Source organism: Eucyclogobius newberryi, unplaced genomic scaffold (genome assembly GCF_026437365.1).
Source record: "Eucyclogobius newberryi isolate DKJ021-1_F unplaced genomic scaffold, fEucNew1.0.hap1 SCAF_6, whole genome shotgun sequence".
In the NCBI taxonomy this organism is placed as follows: Eukaryota; Metazoa; Chordata; class Actinopteri; order Gobiiformes; family Gobiidae; genus Eucyclogobius; species Eucyclogobius newberryi.
In genome coordinates, this window is record NW_027316278.1 from 32,479,444 (window position 1) to 32,495,923 (window position 16,480).

Genomic DNA, 16,480 nt, shown 5'->3' on the forward strand with positions numbered 1-16,480 from the left:
TACTATTCCCAAGGAAACTCCAAATACAAATACACCACATAAAAGATCAAACAGTGACATCTTGACTTTTCTTATTGTTCAAACATAACTAAATAAGATGTGACACGTGCTGTAGAACTATCATTCTCACATGGATAACACGTTGAGATAATGACAGACGGACTCGATTACCACGTTCCCTTCATCGCAGTCGCTATAGAGCCGCTTGAACATAAAGTCAAAGGTGTTTCTCTGTAGATGGCGTTTTCTGTGGTGCTTAGATACCATAATTAACTGTCTGCCGCCGTCAGAATTGCTCGGTGAACTCGATATCGATCACACGCTCTTCTTCTCCTTTTCACCTGCGCTGCACCTGTTTGAGGGTTCTTGCTGTTTGAGCCGCGGAGCATTTCTCCGGTGCGCAGTGATGGCAATGAGCTAACGCTATCGCTAATTAACTGAAAAGACCATTGTTTAGTTGTTAAGAGTAAAGTTGGTACAAGTAACCTCTGATGGCAAAACGGTGTCATTCCTCACTCACATTCCATATGCTAATTTGGTGTGCATCTGTAACGACACGTCGCTCTAATTGGCCGCGTTGATTGAAACACATGGAAATGCGCTAACGAGCTACGGATGCTAAAGCTAACAGTTAGTGGGATAATGAACGTTACGCAACCTCATCACCTCTGTCGCTCTCTCTCCCTCCTTTAATGTCTCTTCCCTCTCACTCAAGGTCTCACTCTCTCGCTCTTTCCCTCCACCGCTTTCATTTCACCAATCCCCGATTTCTCTCCACCTTTTCTTCCCTTGCATCCTCAACTCCCTGTTTTTGTACTCTCTTACTTTCTTTCTCCCTCCCCTCTCACACGCGCTCTCTCTCTCTCTTTCTCCCTCTTTCCTTTCCTCACGCTCACCCCCAACCTCTCACTCAGCTCTCTTTCTTGCTCACTTCTTACTTTCTTTTCCCTCTCCCTTTTTATTCTCCCTCTTTCTCTCTCCCATCCTCCTCTCTCTTTCTCGATTCTATCCATCCTTCTCCCAGTCCCATTGCTGTATATCTCACCTCTCACTCTCTCAATCCCTCTCTCTTCCTTCTCCATCTGTCCCCCTTCTTTCTCTCTCTCCCCCTTTCTCATCCCTCTCTCCATCCTTCTCTCTTTCAATTACCCTATCTCCCTCCATCTTTTCCCTTCCTCTCTCTACTCCCTCTGTCCGTCCCTCCCTCTCTCTTTGTCCCTCTTTCTTCATCCACTTCTCCTTCTGTCACACATCTCACTCTCTTTCCTTCCCCTCTTTCTCCCTCTCTCTTCTCTTTCTGTCTTCTCTCTCTCCTTATTACTCCCTGTTTTTCCCCCTCTCACTCCCCATTTCTCCCTCCGAATCTCGCTCTCTTTCACTTACCCACAGTCTCTCTCGAACCTTTACTTCCCTATGTCTATCCCTCCCTCCTTATCCCTCCCTTTTCTCTGTTTCTTTATCCCATCCTTCTCTTCAGCTATCATTCAGCCCTTCTCTTTTTCATGCTCCTTTTCTACTCTCTTTCCCTCCCTTCATATCCTCTCTCTTTATCTTTATTTTTCACTTACCCCCATCATTTTTCTCTCCCTCTCTCTTCTTATTTTGTCTGTCCCTTCCTTTCTCCCCTTTTCTCTTCCCTTCACTTTTATCCCTCTTTCTCTATCCTTCTCTCCCTCTCTCCATATACTCTTCACCTCTCTCTCGCTATCCCTCTCTCTCACCCCCCTCCTCTCTTTCTTGCTCCATTTTCTGCTCTTCTTCCCCTCTCCCTTTCTTTGCACCTTCTCTCTCTCCACCTCTTCCTCTCTTAATAATACATTTTATTTCTAATGTGTGACAAGGTTAAAACTGATCCCTCTGTTTGTTCCTTCCTCCCTCTTTCCTTCTCTTCCTCTCCTCCCCATCTCAGTCCAGTCTTCACAGTTCTTTCTCTTCCCCCCTCTCCCTCTGCCCCTCTCCCTCTCCCTGGCTGAGGTTCAGATGCGTTGGGTGATATTAGAGGTTGACTATCTTCCAGGATCTATTATGGGACGGAGCCGAGGCGCTGGGGCCAAGTGGAGTGACTGCCAGCTCTGACACTGCTGCTGTGCAAAGACCAGGCGGCTTAACAAAACCAGCCCAACAGAAACACCTTTAAAGAGGGATTTCACCTTTACCAATCTCATACTATTCCATTTTTTTTTTTAAATACTACTTTTGCTTCGGTTTGTATCACTTCCCTTAAATGTTCTTCACCAGACTCAAAAACAGCAAACCATATCTTTGAAATCACAGTATTTATATATTTTTTTAAGTGTTTTTGTGAGATCCGGTAAAAGAGCAGAGAAGAATGACGTTTCATACAACTCCAGGCATGTTTAATCATGTTTAAAGGTAAATTTGCATATTATGTGTCCTCTTTTTAAGCGGTTTGAGCAGTGAAAGGGATTAGAGTTACGAAATACAAAAAGTACCACCGGAAGGCAAGAATTTGGAGAACTGAACTGACAGGTAGACGATTGATGACATTTTATTCAAACATGGCCTTAATAAATAAACCCCAACTCAAGAGCCAACATTCCAACATGGTACAGTTAAAAAAACAACTCAAATGGAGGTTTAACATGATACAGGCTGGAATTCAAACAATTGGCTGGACTATTGTGAAGCAGAGACTGTAGTTTTGGCTTTGGTTTAATCTAATTATAACTGAAACAAGCTCTGCAATGTTATTTCTGAATAACATTAGGTCCACAACTTTCCAGTTTCAAAAAGTTCTTCTGTGAAAATGAGCTTTTATAATTGCACAATCTCATTTAAACAGTTGTAGGTGTGTGCCCTTGCCTGGTTTGAATGTGTTGCATGAATGAGCCTGTACAGAGCAAGGATATATTATATAATGGTTTAGATCAAGCAGCTTTCATGTATTTTGTATTGTGTATTTTCAGAATGTCAAACTGGTTCTTTATCTGGTCTCATTTAAAAAAAAAAAAATGTTTACACAAGTGGTAAGTGCAGCGTGCCTGGTCCATCCTCGTGATCTGAACTCCTTAAACTGGAGGACAATGGGATCTTCTGAGAGTCACTGAGAGGAAACTGCAGGGCGGGGCCGTGGCACAAACAAACTCCCGGGTGTAACCTGCACACTGTAAAAAAATAATGGCAAGCTGCATAATAGCGTCATTCATAAACAGAGCCAAGTCTGTTTTATGCAAGCCCTTTTAAACATATTTTGCCACTATTATTATTCATTGTGGTATGTTGCACCTTGATGCCAAAATAAGTTCCTAGTTTGGGAATTATTTTCACTGACAATGGCAATAAACGTCCTGATTCTGATCGTTCCTAATGGGGAGTGGAGTGTGTCGCCCTCTCACAGGTGGAGCAAACACACACACAGGCTGGTCAGGAGCACAGTTGGAAGTGTTTCAACTCCACAGATGTGTTCTCAAGCAATAAAACACTCTTGATTTGACAAGAATATGACTCATATTCACTTCAAAACTGTGAAAAAGCAGTTAAGACGCACTGCGGCACTGCTCAACGCTAAAACTTGTTCACAAAAAACTAAAGCGCATAGGCAGTCTAGATGATAAAACTGATTTTTTTCTACAATGCATACGTACAGGCAAGAAAGGTTAAAGTGAAACAAAATAATTAGCAGTAGCTCCCATTACGCACATACCACAAGCATTAAATGAAGTACTCGGGGGGCCCCAACCTGACCAGCAAGTTTGGATTGAATGACTCCTTTTGCAATGAAGCAATGAGCCTTCAGTAAGCATAGTCTGTTTTTAGTTCTTTTTTTAGTTATCACTTCAAACTAAGACTCGAGTGTCTCCTCTCTCCATAGTGAGTTTGAGTAGCACAGGGGCCGCTACAAGCCACAGTTTAAACAAACAGACGATCCGGGGCACAGCTGGGGACAGTTTTGAGCTGCAGATGTATTCTATGAACCACAAGGAGCAAAACAGTCTTTAGCTGATGAAAATTGGCCTCATATTCCATTAGAAACCGTGAAAATGAGAAAATGAAGCAAGACGTGTGAATTGTCCAGCTGGCACGGCGAAGCACCGAGCTGACACTGCTGAAGCCAAAGTGGTTTACCTTCTTATTCATTTCTAAATTATGATTTCATAACTGCAACAGAAAGGGTCAATAGTTTTGCTGCCTGTAGTGTTTTCTGGAGCCTGTATCTGTTCTGCAGAAGAGCAGGAGAAAGGTTTCGGGTGACTCTGGGGGGCCCTCAAGATGCTGATAATATTGCATCTAAAAACACCATAATACAGGAAATTGAATGATTGTTGTTGAAAACATCTTGGTTGGGTTGTTTAGTCAGGTCTGTTGGGCTGCGGTCCAACAGACCATCTCACAACTTCAACAAATCAGAAACACAGAACCAGGCTAGTTCACTTAGTTGTAGCATGGCTAGCCTGGCTACCAAGCTGACCCGGAACTATTATACTGAAGTTCCACAATGTCAGTGATAAACAGCATGTCATGGCAGCATCTAGACGTCGAGAGAGGTCAAAAAACACAGAGCATTTGACCAAGTGAGGTATGGCCTGAGACAGAACAATGGACTACTCTGCTTTATACCACAATGCAAAGGCTCAATGTGGATGGAAACAGAAAACGATATAGCACACTGGAGGAGGCATCGACATTTGCAGATACACTGCCTAACCCCTGAGCAATTTGACATTCCCCCCTTTTTCCCATTAGTTTCAATGAAAAACCTGGACTGTAGTAGAGGCATTTGCCCAATGTTGTATCGACTGTACCAGAGGGCCTTTTTTAACCAAGTAAATGGTTACCCCCATCCTCTGATCCCATTTTGGGTCAGGCTCTTGCATGTTTTTTAAGGCATTTTGTTTGTTATGTTGTGTTCTGTTGTTGTGGTGTTAGTGTTTTGTGTTTGACCAAAGAGCTGTGTAACAAAATCAGATTTAGAATAATTATTTCAACATGGTTAATACAATGACATCTAAATAATAATAGCATCTTTTAATGTTAATAGCATAGCATACCAGTCCAGTCCATCTACGCTGTCAAAGATACTAACAAAGATGAGAAAATATATATTTTATACCTACAAGAAACCCATTTAAATGACTTAAAAGATAAAAAAATGAACTAAAATTGGCTAAAACAAACTTCACTATTCCTCATACTGGGACAAACAAAAGAGGGGAGTGGCCATATTGATCTCAAGTCTTTGATCAGAGTTTTGATTTGTACTGGTCAAAGAAACTATTAATAGAAGTGTGTTTACTTTGATTATGTGCATTCTCCTCCAGGAAGAGACCTCACTTTCTATACTAAAGTTATGGATCTGATTGCAAACCACTCTGAGGGAACCCTTAACAGGGATGACTGGAACTTGCATATTCACCCTATTTTAAATGTCTCAAACTCACAAAGAACTGGTAAATCTATGAATAATAAATAAAGCAAATTAATACATAATATTGGGGTAGATATCTGGAGAGAGATAAATCCTAATGGCCATCAGTAGAATAGCACACAAATCTATAAAGCCATGATGGATACTCTTAAGTCTTTCGATTATGTGTACAAAATGGGCAGAAAAACAAAACAAAAAAATTTACCATCCATATTATGTTCATGGAAAAATAATATATTATTTTAACTAAAAGAGTAAAAAAAAAACGATTATGGTTATGCCATATTTACTAAATTACATTTATTAAGAATATAACAGAATAACAGATATAGTCACCTTAAGGTTCTATTACAGACATCAAACCCCTCAAGTTCAAAGTGGGTTGGGGCCCTGTGATAAAATGTGAATATATGATTATATTTCTGTGATGTATTTTATCTGCATAATAGTGATATTTTATCTGCATCATTAGTCTAAGAGAAGAACGGGTGTGTGACCAACTGCATTTGTGAAGGGGTCGTAAAGATGGGCCAAAGAATGTTGCCCCGGGGGGGGAGTTGCACCCCCCCTTGCAGGCTTTATCTCTACGGAAAAATACCAAGTGCCTTGATGTGAGGCTGACCAATGAGAAATGTGACCCGCCTATTCCAGAATATCTAATAAAACCAACCAGCATGGGAAAAAACTGGGTGAGACGCAGGAGGATCACGCAGGCTGCTTACCACAGCTTGCGTGATCAGCCCAGCGTTTTCTCCCATGCATGCCATACAAATGTCTGATGTTTCTGTGTCGTTTCATATTCTAAGTTGAATTGTGTTCTCTATGTGTTAAGGAATAGCATCTGGTGTATGTCTGATTTCTTGACATTTTCTGGTCCTATCGAGCCGGACGACCAGCTGCCCTTCGCGGAGATTGATGGGTGAATCGGTGAAGTCTGTGCACAGCTAAAGGAAGTCCACTTTTCCCCGTGGCCGCCCATCGCACCTCATTCTCCGCGAGGAGAGCGCGTCGTTTCGAAGCAGCAGGAGAACACAGGCGACGAAGAAGGTCAGACAAAACTTTGTGTGTGAAAAAGAGTTAGCCATAAAACGTTTTATGCATTAGTTTGATATTTACTGGAAAAAATATTATAGGCTTTTATGCCCAGTTAGGTATTACTGAGGAAATGCCCAGTTAGGTGTTACTGAGGAAATGCCCAGTTTGATGTTACTGAGGAAATATTTTGGGGGTTGGCTTTGTGTAGATACACACATAAAGGAGTTAAATTGCTCACCACTAAGTTTCTCACCGAAAGCAAGTAATGAAGCCTTATGCCGAGTTGTTACTGACATAAAGATGAGTGAATGTAAGCGCTGTGCACGAGCGAAGTAAGTAAGAGAGAAGTGTGAATGTGGGAATGAGGATTAATAAGTGATTAACTAACAAGTGTGAATCACAATTAATCATACAAGGGTCACAAGGCGTTATTCTGAGAGATCTAAAATTTGCAGTCATGGGTGAATCTTAAACACCACGTTTATTTCTCTAGAAGCTGTAAACTGTAAAAGGAAAAGTCATAAGAGGATTTTGGAGGGAGACTTCCAGTGTGCTCAGATGACGTGGCAGAGAGGGGGAGATAAGGGGGGTCAACAAGGCAGGAGAAGGGAAAGCACTCAGAGGACGCTCTGAACTGATGAAATAAGGAAAACTAAACCCAGCTGGTTTTAAATTTTGGTATTGAGAGCTCTGTAGAACAAATTTAGGGTTTTTGTTTTGATTGACAACAATCAATTATAAAGATTTCATTAAGCTTGATAAGAGATGAAGATGAATTCAGATTTTTATAGATGGCCAATTCTTTGGGGAATGTGATCACAGACAGGACACTTCCTGTCCCCGACATAGAAGACAAAAGTTGTGTTTTGTTTTTTTGTGTGCACTGAACAAAGCTACGTTTTGTTTTGTTTTATTTTTTGGACTTAATGCATGAATGGATGAAAGTACAGGACGAAAAGACAGAAGTGTTTTTAAATTTAGAATCAAATTCAGGCACAGGCCTGGGAAGTGATAATATGGGTAAATTAGTGACTACTGATGTTTTTGGACATAGGAGTAGAACGGGCAATAAGTAAAGTGATAGTAAAAGTTATATCAGTCACTTATTTATTTGTATTATCATGAGGAAACCTCGTATGTAGACGTAAGTGAGGGAGAGAGAGTGACGTCCAATGCCCTTCCAGGAAAGACATGACTGTGTCATTAAATTAAGGGGCTATTGACTGGCAAAGAATCTGGAGGACTCAGGATGGAGTAGATGTTGTTATCTTTACGGATCACAGGGACATCAACAGCAACACCACCTCAGGGGGGGTTGACTGATGAGTAATAGGAAAAGTTAACATTAACAGGGAAAGAATTTGACATTCTAAAGTGAACACCTGAAGGATTGTGGAGATTCAATCAAGAATTGAATAGATTTAAATAAGACAATATCATCGAAATTTAGACGCTATAGAAGTTATGAAAACCAGTGATAACAGGAACTAAACATTACAGGACTCAGGACGGAGTCAGGACGGACTCGGGGGGAGGAGTGTAATGCAGAAGAATAAATTTTACGAGACCCGCAGATTACCTGAAGATAGTGAAAACTATAACCAGGGGAAGGTTTAGAATCATTTTTTTTTATTTTAATACACATATAGACTTGCTAGAACAAACAAATACACAATGTTTGTAAAGCACCACATGAGCAGGTGTGAGAGAATGAATTTGAAACTCACCTGAAGCACATATAAAAGATTAGAACATATTACATTAGATGTGTGACCTTATACAGGCCACACCCACAGAGGAGATGTTATGTTAATTATGTGATGAAGGATTCTAAGTTGTGAACTGACCCTTATGACCAGCTCAACGGGGGAATTATTGAGATAATTATTATAGTTGATGTATTTGTATTGCACACACACACACACACACACACACACACACATACACACACACACACACACACACACACACACACACATACATACATACATACATACGCGCGCACACGTGGATACGAAACATTTAAAGTTTGAGACATTTATAGTTTGAAACATTTAGAGTTTGAGACTTTTAGAGTTTGAAACATTTAGAGTTTGAAACAAATGGTGTTAAAACAGATAGGTTTGGCAGGGTCGGATTACAGACACACATGGTGGGGGCCCAGCGCCGTGGAAGGGGGGTTTCAGCCACGGATGTGACCACTGAACTGTGAAAGGTCAAGAGGTGACATTGCGGAGTGGAAGACAGATGCAATTCCATCTCTTCCTTGATTACTTCCTTGATTAGTGAACGTTGTAAACTATCTGGATTATTGAATTTTGTTTAAATGTAGAATTGTATAGAAGTTTGAGAAATGGGCAAAGTCATATCTCAAAAAGGAGGGATATGTACGTGTAAACAAATATTCCGAATCAATAATTACTAAAAAAAAATTGTAAACAAGAAAACTGTTTGAAATACACTGAATTGTCGAAAAGACTTTGTTTATCACCACAGCAGAACGTGTTGGAGATGTGGTGTTTACAGGAACGAGCCAGGTGGACGAGCAAGGTGGACGGAGCCACACCGTGTCGTCCTCACACCGACCATTGGAGGGACAAGAACATGGGTGCTCTCATGGGAAAGTGAGAGAAATGTCTGGACAACACAGAAGCAGATCCATAACATCGCAGACGCAGGACTTCGTTTGTATGAGTTTTGTCCAGAGTCTACGGTAGAGTACGATACTTTGCTACGATGGACGGGAGACAGATTCTACAGTACGCAAAGTACTATACTCTGCTACGATGAACGAGAGCCAGAGGCTACGGTGCGCAGAGTACCATACTCTGCGAAAAAGAATCAACGAGTTATCATCATCACAGTGATGACGGTAATATGGGTGCTGAACACCTGTATTATGCACGGGACAATCGGGACAATCGATCAACATACACAGAAATGGAAAATAGAGGGAAGAAAATAAGTGATCAACTTGAAAGGTTATGAAATGCATGATGTGTAATAATGTACAATGTACAAGTGACATGACAGTAGCTGAAGAAACACAATGGCATATTACACCACAGCCACAGTTGTTTCACTACCTAAGAGTGCCTTTTTTATCTGCTACAACATAACTACATGCAATGTTAATGAGATTATGAATTGAGATGGGAAATGTACCAGTTCATATGTGTCATAGGTGTGACCGAAGCGAGCAGCGGAAGAAGGTCTCTTAAGAAACCAAGCGAGGACGTATGGTGGTGTGGGGACACTTGTGGGACGTTGTGTCTATGTATCCCTTTTGTGGCCAGCCATGGTCAGAACAAAGATCACCATCACCCAGAACCATACCGCAGGGTCAAGGTCGAGAGGTTAGTGGACAATCTGGTTCCAGTAGCACCTGATACTATGTATTTGATTCTATTGGGGTGTCCAGAGAGGTCCCTGACGAGAACTGACTGACCAGAGAGCAGCGGGTTTGAGGGCTTTCCGCTTGTACTTCTATATTTCCCATCACACCGCACAAATTATAGACAAGATAAATTGTCTGTTTGTCAAATTACAGAGATTGACCAATCTGACTCAAAATTTAGGACAGTAATGCTGTAGACATGTTGTGGGCCGAGAGAAAAGGAGTGTTTTCAATGTTTGAGAACTGTGCTTAACTTTTTGAGTGTAAAAGTATCATTTTAACACCAATATGAAAGACATGTTGAAAACTGAAAAGAATAATATGTTTGGCATGTCAGACAGTAGACTAATGCTTTGATAAACAGGAGGGAAATGTGATAAAATTTGAATATATGATTATATTTCTGTGATGTATTTTATCTGCATAATAGTGATATTTTATCTGCATCATTAGTCTAAGAGAAGAACGCGTGTGTGACAAACTGCATTTGTGAAGGGGTCGTAAAGATGGGCCAAAGAATGTTGCCCCAGGGGGGGAATTGCACCCCCCCTTGCAGGCTTGATCTCTACGGAAAAATACCAAGTGCCTTGATGTGAGGCTGACCAATGAGAAATGTGACCCGCCTATTCCAGAATATCTAATAAAACCAACCAGCATGGGAAAAAACTGGGTGAGACGCAGGAAGGTCAGCCAGGCTCCTTACAACGGCTTGGCTGACACAGCCCGGCGTTTTCTCCCAAGATTGCCACACAAATGTCTGATGTTTCTGTGTCGTTTCATATTCTAAGTTGAATTGTGTTCTCTATGTGTTAAGGAATAGCATCGGTGCATGTCTCATCCCAAGGACATGTTTGTCTAATTCCATGACAGGCCCCCACTGAGCACTTCTCCTTAGGGCACCCTAATGGGTGGCAGCGGCCCTAATGGAGCTTCAGCACAGAGGAGAGTAAAGTCTGTAAGGGCCACATGGTGTGATGCGGGGGACGGAGCAGAGAAGCTCATACATAAACACTAATTCAAATATACATAGATGTATTTTGACAGTATGCAAGTCTGCATTCAACAACTTTGACCTGGTCAAATAAATTATATAATATAATTTTATATTCATAATATTCTGTGTAGTCTATTCAAATGGGTATGCGTTAAAATGGGTATGCGTTAAAATACTGTATTACATCTAAAGTGAATCAGAAAACAGGAAATAACTTACGATTTGTTTACATTTTCTGTCCAAACCCCTTTTACATAGGAACTTTGTCTCATTTCAAATAAACAACATGTAAATGCTGATTAATAAGTGAGTCACTTTTCTCCCCACGCCGCCTCATTTCTTATTAATAATTTCACTTTGAATTTTAGCCTTTATTTTACCACAGAATGTTCCATTGTTATGTCCATAATGTAATGACAGTGGGCCATCAAATCCCCAGAACCGGCCCTGGGAAAAAGTGTAAAAGTTAAAACAAGAACTCTTCTGAACTGAATCTGCTCTTGACTTTCAGAAAGTAGGCTGCTCCCGATCCGGAAATTGTACAAAGAACGCACGCCGTCTTTTTAATTCTCACCCTTTGTAATGAGCTTAGGAATTATGAGTTTTCCGAGTGGAACAGTGGATTTGTGTGTCGCAGGAAGGAGCAGCGGGAATGACAAGCGCTATATGGATGGAAAAAAAAACTTAGACTAATATTGAGGATGGTAGTTATAGTGTCCATTATGGAAATGTCAGGTCATTACTGGGGCTTCTGATGTAAGGCCCTGAACGCTGCGTGTTAAATGTAATCTATTTACGGTGTGGACGTTCTCCAACTATAATCATAACAAAACAATCAGCAAATTGAATTCTGACACAGGCTGCAATTACAGCCTCTATTTCTATAGGCCTTTCTCTCCCTCTCTCATCATTACCCACAATGCATCAGGGATAAAGATTTTGAGCTGTTGGTATGCAAGCGAACCCCAGTAACCATCCACAGAATGAATGCATATTCAGCCAGGTTTGTTTGTTGTTGAGCAGGTTAAAGGACACATTTTGAGACGTTTTTCATTGTGCCGGCTATTCGCATGGAAACAAGGCGTTTTATGTGTAAAAATGAGCAAAATAGAACTTATTTATATCTGAAAAATTGATAGAGCCTTAAAAAAAAAAAAAAAAAAAAAAAAACACTAAATAAGAGTAAACTTGAACTAACCCAAGGACGTATCTGAGGATTTAACCAGGATTAAACCAGGACTCATTTTCTGCTAAATTCTTTTGAGCTTTTGTCTATTTATTTCATATCAAGGTTTGGTTGATTGCATGATTTATATAATGTGCTCAAACTATCAAAAGAAATTGAAACTAATCAAATCGAAAAGACGTCTTAACTAAGACACTTGGGCTCTGAAAATATGAAAACTTCTTGGACACATTGAGGTATCATTTTACTATCCTATACATTTAACTATACGTTAATAAAAACATGACTTTATTCACAAAAAACAATTGTTTTGTAGAAAATAGTTACTCACTAGTTACTGAATTATTCTTAACAAACTATTTTTAAGTTATTGTTTGTGCTTAATTAAGGCTATTAAGTGCAGTAGCCTTATTTTTTTCAAATAAGCTAAAAAAAATAACCAATTAAACATGGTGATAATTATACAAAACACTGACTACAAAGGCGTCTAAACCAAGGTTACATTTGGCTTTTTTAAACAAAGAACCTGTTTTAAACTCGACCGGTCCGGACTTGAAATATTAGTCCCTTAGTCGTACAAACACAGTCCGACTGACAGAATAATGTCTCTGTCTCTCTCGGTCCATCTTTCTGCTCAGCTTCAATCTGACTCACACTATTATAATACCACGTCCTCCATTAGGGGGCAGTAGAGATCCACACTGCCCCTTCTGGAACCTTCTGTCTCATTTAGCTCAGGACGGAGTGTGTCAGGGAGGGCACTCAAAGCTTCACTGCTCCTGTCCCAAACACCGATGCATGCTGGGAAGGTCGGTCATTTTAGCACGATGTCGGACGGACGACAAAACATCTCATCTTCTTTTCTTTCTTGTTTCTTTTCTTTTTTCGAACTAATTCAGAATGAAAGTGGAATGGAAAGACCGTCCTCATGCACTAGACCATACCTGCTCTAGACTATGAAATATCTGAGCTAAAAGAAAGTTTCCATATTGTTGAATAATCTCTTCTCGTGTTCATTAGAGCAACTGTGGTCGGTGTTGTAGTGCTAAAGTGCAGCTTTACTCACAGTTCTCACGTTTGCTCCTGGACAAGCACCAACAAAGTATATATGGACTGAAATAAGAATCTTAAAAAAAAGTGTTGATGTAAAAAAAGTGTTGATGTAAAAAAAGTGTTCATGTAAAAAAGTGTTCATGTAAAAAAAGTGTTCATGTAAAAAGTGTTCATGTAAAAAAAGTGTTCATGTAAAAAAAGTGTTCATGTAAAAAAGTGTTCATGTAAAAAAGTGTTCATGTAAAAAAAGTGTTCATGTAAAAAAAGTGTTCATGTAAAAAAGTGTTCTTATAAAAAAAGTGTTCATGTAAAAAAGTGTTCATGTGAAAAAAGTGTTCATGTAAAAAAGTGTTCATGTAAAAAAGTGTTCTTGTAAAAAAGTGTTCTTATAAAAAAAGTGTTCATGTAAAAAAAGTGTTCATGTAAAAAAGTGTTCATGTAAAAAAAGTGTTCATGTAAAAAAAGTGTTCATGTAAAAAAAGTGTTCTTATAAAAAAAGTGTTCATGTAAAAAAGTGTTCTTATAAAAAAGTGTTCATGAAAAAAAAGTGTTCTTGTAAAAAAGTGTTCTTATAAAAAAAAGTGTTCATGTAAAAAAAGTGTTCTTATAAAAAAAAGTGTTCATGTAAAAAAAGTGTTCATGTAAAAAAGTGTTGATGTAAAAAAGTGTTCATGTAAAAAAAGTGTTCATGTAAAAAAGTGTGCATGTAAAAAAAGTGTTCATGTAAAAAGTGTTCATGTAAAAAAGTGTTCATGTAAAAAAAGTGTTCATGAAAAAAAAGTGTTCTTGTAAAAAAGTGTTCTTATAAAAAAAAGTGTTCGTGTAAAAAAAGTGTTCTTATAAAAAAGTGTTCATGTAAAAAAGTGTTCATGTAAAAAAGTGTTGATGTGAAAAAGTGTTCATGTAAAAAAAGTGTTCATGTAAAAAAGTGTTCATGTAAAAAAAGTGTTCATGTAAAAAGTGTTCATGTAAAAAAAGTGTTCATGTAAAAAAAGTGTTCATGTAAAAAAAGTGTTCATGTAAAAAAGTGTTCATGTAAAAAAAGTGTTCATGTAAAAAAAGTGTTCATGTAAAAAGTGTTGATGTAAAAAAAGTGTTCATGTAAAAAAAGTGTTCTTATAAAAAAAAGTGTTCATGTAAAAAAGTGTTCATGTAAAAAAAGTGTTCATGTAAAAAAAGTGTTCATGTAAAAAAGTGTTCATGTAAAAAAAGTGTTCATGTAAAAAAAGTGTTCATGTAAAAAAGTGTTGATGTAAAAAAAGTGTTCATGTAAAAAAAGTGTTCATGTAAAAAAAGTGTTCTTATAAAAAAAAGTGTTCATGTAAAAAAGTGTTCATGTAAAAAAAGTGTTCATGTAAAAAAAGTGTTCATGTAAAAAAGTGTTCATGTAAAAAAAGTGTTCATGTAAAAAAAGTGTTCATGTAAAAAAGTGTTGATGTAAAAAAAGTGTTCATGTAAAAAAAGTGTTCATGTAAAAAAAGTGTTCTTATAAAAAAAGTGTTCATGTAAAAAAGTGTTCTTATAAAAAAGTGTTCATGAAAAAAAAGTGTTCTTGTAAAAAAGTGTTCTTATAAAAAGTGTTGATGTAAAAAAAGTGTTCTTATAAAAAAAAGTGTTCATGTAAAAAAAGTGTTCATGTAAAAAAGTGTTGATGTAAAAAAAGTGTTCATGTAAAAAAAGTGTTCATGTAAAAAAGTGTGCATGTAAAAAAAGTGTTCATGTAAAAAGTGTTCATGTAAAAAAGTGTTCATGTAAAAAAAGTGTTCATGTAAAAAAAAGTGTTCATGTAAAAAAGTGTTAATGTAAAAAAAGTGTTCATGTAAAAAAGTGTTCATGTAAAAAAGTGTTCATGTAAAAAAAGTGTTCATATAAAAAAGTGTTCATGTAAAAAAAGTGTTCATGTAAAAAAGTTTTCTTATAAAAGTGTTCTTATAAAAAAGTGTTCATGTAAAAAAATGTTCATGTAAAAAAAGTGTTCATGTAAAAAAAGTGTTCATGTAAAAAAAGTGTTCATGTAAAAAAGTGTTCATGTAAAAAAAGTGTTCATGTAAAAAAAGTGTTCATGTAAAAAAGTGTTGATGTAAAAAAAGTGTTCATGTAAAAAAAGTGTTCATGTAAAAAAAGTGTTCTTATAAAAAAAAGTGTTCATGTAAAAAAGTGTTCATGTAAAAAAAGTGTTCATGTAAAAAAAGTGTTCATGTAAAAAAGTGTTCATGTAAAAAAAGTGTTCATGTAAAAAAAGTGTTCATGTAAAAAAGTGTTGATGTAAAAAAAGTGTTCATGTAAAAAAAGTGTTCATGTAAAAAAAGTGTTCTTATAAAAAAAAGTGTTCATGTAAAAAAGTGTTCATGTAAAAAAAGTGTTCATGTAAAAAAAGTGTTCATGTAAAAAAGTGTTCATGTAAAAAAAGTGTTCATGTAAAAAAAGTGTTCATGTAAAAAAGTGTTGATGTAAAAAAAGTGTTCATGTAAAAAAAGTGTTCATGTAAAAAAAGTGTTCTTATAAAAAAAGTGTTCATGTAAAAAAGTGTTCTTATGTAAAGTGTTCATGTAAAAAAAGTGTTCTAATAAAAAAAGTGTTCTAATAAAAAAAGTGTTCTTATAAAAAAAAAAGTGTTCATGTAAAAAAAGTGTTCATGTAAAAAAGTGTTGATGTAAAAAAAGTGTTCATGTAAAAAAAGTGTTCATGTAAAAAAGTGTGCATGTAAAAAAAGTGTTCATGTAAAAAGTGTTCATGTAAAAAAGTGTTCATGTAAAAAAAGTGTTCATGTAAAAAAAGTGTTCATGTAAAAAAGTGTTAATGTAAAAAAAGTGTTCATGTAAAAAAGTGTTCATGTAAAAAAGTGTTCATGTAAAAAAAGTGTTCATATAAAAAAGTGTTCATGTAAAAAAAGTGTTCATGTAAAAAAGTTTTCTTATAAAAGTGTTCTTATAAAAAAAGTGTTCATGTAAAAAAGTGTTCATGTAAAAAAAGTGTTCATGTAAAAAAAGTGTTCATGTAAAAAAAGTGTTCTAATAAAAAAAGTGTTCTAATAAAAAAGTGTTCTTATAAAAAAAAGTGTTCATGTAAAAAAAGTGTTCATGTAAAAAAAGTGTTCATGTAAAAAAAGTGTTCATGTGAAAAAAGTGTTCATGTAAAAAAAGTGTTCATGTAAAAAAGTGTTCATGTAAAAAAAGTGTTCATGTAAAAAAAGTGTTCATGTAAAAAAGTGTTCATGTAAAAAAAGTGTTCATGTAAAAAAAGTGTTCATGTAAAAAAAGTGTTCTTATAAAAAAAGTGTTCATGTAAAAAAGTGTTCTTATAAAAAAGTGTTCATGAAAAAAAAGTGTTCTTGTAAAAAAGTGTTCTTATAAAAAAAAGTGTTCATGTAAAAAAAGTGTTCTTATAAAAAAAAGTGTTCATGTAAAAAAAGTGTTCATGTAAAAAAGT